The sequence below is a fragment of the Pinus tabuliformis genome, chromosome 1_2, assembly GCF_031772625.1.
Source record: "Pinus tabuliformis cultivar Carrire ecotype Pingquan chromosome 1_2, CPIR1, whole genome shotgun sequence".
NCBI lineage: Eukaryota > Viridiplantae > Streptophyta > Pinopsida > Pinales > Pinaceae > Pinus > Pinus tabuliformis.
This window is the reverse complement of record NC_142298.1, coordinates 646,488,161-646,494,956: the sequence shown is the minus strand read 5'-3', so window position 1 is coordinate 646,494,956 and position 6,796 is coordinate 646,488,161.

Genomic DNA, 6,796 nt, shown 5'->3' with positions numbered 1-6,796 from the left:
TCAGTGGGATTGGACCTTTATGTCTAGCAACGAGATTCAGAGGGATGTCGAACAACTTCCCCTGAACAGAAATGTCCTTAGTGGCATATTTCACCACATTCCAAGAATATTTGCCTCTAACATCATGCCTCCTGACCCTATGTATGAACTGTAATATGTGGCTATGTGGGCCTGACCTCCAGTATGTCTCAATAAACCTAGTCATGTTATCTAACACTAAAGACAATGCAAGATAAGTCGATAAATTGGTAGAGATATTATGTATCGTTGTTTTGATCCGTGTATGACAGGTCATAACATCCTCTAATGTGATATGATTTGTAGCATCATCCCATGGAAGGCTTGATGTTGCACTCTAATCCTCAACTTTGGCTTGCTAAGGACCTGTAAATCATAAACATAATTTAACATATATTAACAAACTAGAAGCATAATAACATAGACATTAATTTCAAAAACATGAGTTGAAGATAAATTAAAAATTAAAGACAATTTCAATACATAAACACATAAAGTTTAAAGAGGATTTAAAAATGTAGGGGGTGTACTTGAAATGGGGGAATAAGGTCCACTGGATGTAGCATGGTCATTAGTAGATACAGAAACAATGCCGCTAACACTCTGACTAGTGTCAGAGGCAGGCTGTACAATGGGAACATGAACTCTCGTTGGGTTATGTGATATATCATGAGCTCGATCATGTATAACATAACCTCTCACACTACGATGACCTGCAGTTGGGGCGTGTATATGGGATGCCTTAGCATATTACATATAATACATATAATACATGTAAAATAATCCAAGAAAAAAATGTTAACAAAAAAACCATTTCTAATCTCAAGCAAAATAATCTATCCCGAAGCCCTAAACTTTAGAGTCCATTTTTTTATAATTTATCAACCAAAGTACATTGAATTCCATGTAAACACAATCAAAAGAAGCGATCAAATCTATCCTCACATTTTTTCTCGTTTCTAAATAATGCATTCTATTCATAGTGCATAAATATGTAAATATATATGTAAAAATTTGAAATAAACATATTTACAAAGCTAATAAAATTTCATGCCAACTAAATACTACAATATAATTTACATTCTTAATGTTTGACTTTGACACATGACACTTATTTGGTGCAAGCACATGAAGATAATGTTTCTTGTACAACACACTACATATTGAAACAATATGGTACAAATTAGAGACTTGAGTCTAAATGCTTTTATTTACTAAACGAAATGCACTTTTCGTGGTGGATTTAATGTATCTATCAATGATGCATTGTTGAAACATGAACATATATATATATATATATATATATATATATATATATATATATATATATATATATATATATATATATATATGATGTCAAATAACTTTATGTTATGATAAATAGTTATAGAATTATCAAACATAAAGTTATTTGACATCATATATATATATATATATATATATATATATATATATATATATATATATATATATATATATATATATATAGTATAATAGTTAAATTATATATCTAGTTTGATAAATTTTATGTTATAAACTATCAAGTTATAGTTATAGTCATAGTTATATATATATATATATGTGTGTGTGTGTGCACGCACGTGTGTTATGTTATATAATTTCATATTATCTTAAATAACAAGTTAGGTTATGTTATAACACACATATATATAGCTATGTGATGTTATAACTATATAATAGTTATATATATAATTATATAGTAATTATATTATGAACTATCGTTATGGTTATGTTGTAAAATGACACACACACACATATATATATATATATATAGAGAGAGAGAGAGAGATATAGATGTATGTATGTATGTTAAATAGTTGTAAAAATATGTTATGTTATATATTTTATATATATAACTATGTGATGTTATGGCTAAATAATAGCTAAATATATCGTTACATATTATACATATATATATATATATATATATATATATATATATATATATAATAACTAAAAACTAAAAACTATAAAATTTTATTTTATTTTTGTAACTTTAAATATTAATATTTTCTAGAATCGCACTATATTTATTATTTAAAAAATATCTAAAACAAAAATTGATTTAAATTTAAAATAATAAAACAAAGTAAAATTTCTTATTTTATAAATAGAGTTTCACTATGAGCAACCATACTCATCATGTCAATCTCAAGCTCCTAATTTACTCATTTATTGGTTATAGTTTCATTGTTTTCTGTTTTGGAGTTTTTTGGGTATATTTTTCATGAAATTTACTAAAAATTTAAAATGAATTTTAAATAACAAAAAAAAAAATCACAAAATTCTGAAAGAAAAAATTTTAAACCTAAAATAATTAGAAAAAAATTGTTTAAATTAACATTCAAAATCAGAAAATATGCATTTAATACACAAAACATTGCAAGTAAGAAACAAATTTAAAACCTAAATTATAGTTTGTTTATGGTTTCAAAGTGTTTTCTAGGTTGTTTTGAATGGTTTTTTTTAATGCTTTTCCAGGTTAGTTTTGTGGTTTTCTAAGTTGTTTTGAAGGTTTTTTTTTAAGTTTGTTTGGTTGGTTTTGTGATTTTCTAAGCTTTTTTCAAGGGTTGTTTTAGAGGTTTTCGTAGTTTTTGTATGGTTGTTTTTTTAACTAAATGGTTTTCATGGTTTTTGTACATAGTTGTTTTTTTAATTGATTATTTATTACATTTTGCAAAAAAACATAAGAAAGACAAAGAATAGAGTACCTACCTTTGTTTGAGCTTCTACGATGTTGGTGGGGTGGTTGGTGAGATCACTATAACGAAACCTTGTGATTAGTGTCCATTTTTACTTCCATTTTTGTTTGGAGACCATTTTTGGTGCTATTTGCATCCATTTATAAAATATGGTGCAAAACTTGATGCAAAATTTGCACTGAGCTTTGCACCAGGTCTTACACCAAGTTTACCACCAGGTATTGCAATAGGTTTTGCACCAAGTTTTATGCCAAGTTTTGTGCCATCCGTTGCACCAGGTTTAGTTCTAGTTTTTGCATCAAGTTTGACACCTAATTTTGTTTCACCTACTTTGCATCCTCTATTGCATCCACATTTTGCACCTACAATTGCATCAGCTTTTGTAGCATCTTTTGCATCCTTTTTTAAATCATTTTTTGCATCCATTTTTGCATCATTTTTTGCATCCCCTTTGCACCAAGATTTGCATCGAGGTTTGTGTCTAGTTCTGCATCTAATTTTGTTGCATCCACTTTTGCAACTTGATTTGCATTCATATTTACATCCTCTCTTGCATCTATTATTGTGTCCAGTATTACATCCAATTTGGTTGTGCCACAATTTTTGCCTAGTTTGGCACCTCCCTCTACACCCACTTTTGCTTATAATTTGCATCCACGTTTACATCCTCATTTACGTCTAGGTTTTCATCAACTTTTACATGTATTTTTGCATCCCATTTTGTATCCACTTTTGTCTCAAGATTTTCATGTGTCTCTCATTTTGCATCTACTTTTGCATCGAATTTTGTTGCATCAACATTTGTATCCAATTTTGCATCCATTGTTGCACCCATGTTTACGTCCACCTTTACATCCCCTTTTTCATCTTTGTTTGCATCAAAGTTTTCTTCTTTTTTTACATCTATCATTACATCCACTTTTGTTGTGCCACAATTTGCGCCATGTTTTGCACTTACTGTTGCACCCACATTTGCTTCCAAATTTTCATCCATGTTCACAACCTCTTTTGCTTCAAATATTGCATCTCTTTTTACATCCACTTTTGCATCAGGTTTATGCATTGGGTTTTGCATCTCGTTTTGTATATACTTTTGCATTTACTTCCATTGCATCCATTTTTTACATGCAATTTTGTTTCGCCTAATGCACCCATGTTTGCGTCCACTTTACATCCCTTTTTGCATCTTGTTTTGCATCCATGTTTGCATTTTTTTTTTGTGGTTGTTGTTACATCCACATGTGTTGCGCCACAATTTGTGTCATATCTTGCGCCTATTGTTGCAACCCACATTTACTTCCACTTTTGCATCCACATTTGCTTCCTCTTTTGTGTCCACATTTGCATTGAATATTGTGTATGTTTTTTCATCCCCTGTTGCATGCAATTTTACATTAGGTTTTGCATCTTATTTTGCTTCCACTTCTGTTGCATCCACTTTTGCATCTAATTTTGTGTCCATCGTTGCACCCATGTTTGTGTCCATGTTTACATCCTTTTTTGCATCTTGTTTTACATCCAATTTTGCCTCCTTTTTACATCCAAGTTTGTGTCCTTTTTTGTGTCTATTGTTGCATCCACATTTGTTTTACCATAATTTGTGCCAAGTTTTACACGTACTATTGCACCCATGTTTGCTTCAACTTTTGCATTTGCATTTGCATCATATTTTTCAACCAAGTTTTCATTGACATTTGCTTTTTCATCCAATTTTGCGTTAGGTTTTGCATCTTATGTTGCGTCTACTTTTGTTGCATCCACTTTTCATCCAATTGTATGTCTATTGTTGCCCCCATTTTTGTGCTTTTGCATCCATTTTCCAACACTCATCATATTTTTTTCATTGATAATATTTCTTATGACATTAACAATTATGAGCAACTGATGACAATATCAATAATCATGATGATGATGATAATGAAAATCATCACAATGACATGAATTATGATTATTATGATAATGACAATGACGATAATGAAGATGTTTGTTACAATGACAATGATGATGATGATGATGATGACAATGCTAATGACCTTGGCCAATCTTCCCAATTTTTAAATGTTGTCATTGTGAGAATCATAATCATTATCTTTGGCATCATCATCTAATCATCATTATCATCATTGTCATCTAGGTCATCATCAACAACAATAATGGCATGAATGATGATGATGTCCATGAAGACGATGACAACAATTATGATAGAAATTACATTAATGATAACGATGGGGATGATGAAAATGATAATAACGATGATAATGGTGGTGATGATCATCATCATCGATCATCTATTGAAAATAGAGTTGTTATTTATCTTGCATATATGATATGTGTCCTAAATAACCCTTTTCTAACACTCATCACATTTTTTGGGTTGACAATATTTCTTACGACACCTATAATTATGAACAATTGACGACAATTTCCATAATGATGATGATGATGAAGATGGTGATGATGGCATAAATGATGATTATGATTATAATGCAATTATGACAATAACAATGAAAATGAAAATGATGGAAATTATGATGACGATAATGAAGTTGATGACAATGATTATGATGATGCCAATGAACCTACGGTCTTATGGATTCATGAACTTACTAGTTTCAAAACCATCTTCTGCATAGTATTACTATCAAAAATTTTACATTTCTATCTCTCTTGGGATATCTTACTATAATGGTGGTGTCAGCACTAGAAAGATATACTCTAGATTTACCAACAAGAATGCGCTAAGATTTGAAAAATGAGTTTTCAATCAAGCAATCAAGCTACAGGAAGACAAGTAGTGTAGGGATGTCAGTACAATGATGCTAGAGAGGTATTTGAACACCAATGTTCCTGAAAAGAATCAAAACCCTTGAAGAAGGATCAAACCCTAATCAGATAACTAAGATGACAAAATTAAATGTAAACTCAGGAAAAATGTAGTGATCAAAGCTAGAAAATTCAGAGCCGAAATACCACCCAGTAGGGTTTGCAGGGATGCAAAATTCCCCTTCGAGATCTGAGTTTAACCCCTCAGTTTTCAAGGAAAATAACTTTCAATGCTCTATCAGAAAAGGTTTGACTGAAATAAAGAGTATATCAATGCTCCCCAGAAGTTATGTAAACTAAAACAGAGGGATATCAATTCCCTAGTCTGAACTACATTTGCAAAACATGGGAAAATAAACTTATCCGCAAGAGGTTTCAGGATCTAATTTTCGAAACCAAGATTTGTATATGACTAACGACCATTGTAAAACATCAAGGAAACCAAAAATTCCCAAGGAATATTAAGTATAATAGGCTAACAATTTTGAATTACTAGGATCTCCCCAATATTGTCACCAATTTTGTTTAAGAGAGAATTTCACCTACATTAGTAGGTCACTTTAATCCCAACAAGATTTAACTAGAGTTTTCCCAAAGGGTGTGTGTGAATGAAGAAGTGAGAAAAAGGAAACTAGACAATCCCAAACACTTTCAGATTCACAAGATTAAGGAAATATACATACCTTTTAACGTTAATCCCTAACTCTATCTGATGAAGCCATCTCTAGGAAGATCTCCTCTGATATCTTTGCTCCTGGATCTCCTAGATCACCTTCACATAGAGAAAGAAACCAATTTGATCTTCCTATGAAACAACAATAGTTATAAACATAATATATCAATCAAGTCAAATAAAATAAACCATGAAAGATAGATAATGGGGAAAGTCTTCATTACCATTGCTCTATGGTAGAATTGTAATACGTCAATGGGTCCTCCAAGCCTCTACCCTTGATTTCTTCCCTAACCTCTATGCTCACTGGTGTGGTGGAAAATTTTATCATGGTTGCATCAGTTATAGAATTTGGGAGAGGTTCCTTCTTCTTCATGTGAGTAGTGAAGAGCTCTATTTATATATATTCCCATAATGATTGGCCTTCATTGCACCTAGTCTTTTTTTTGACCGTATCAAGGTGATGATTAAGATAGATCAAATCAATCATTTTTTTAATCAACAATGATTATTTTAAACAACGTTGTTAATTTGGACCAATTCTAAGATTATTCAGTTA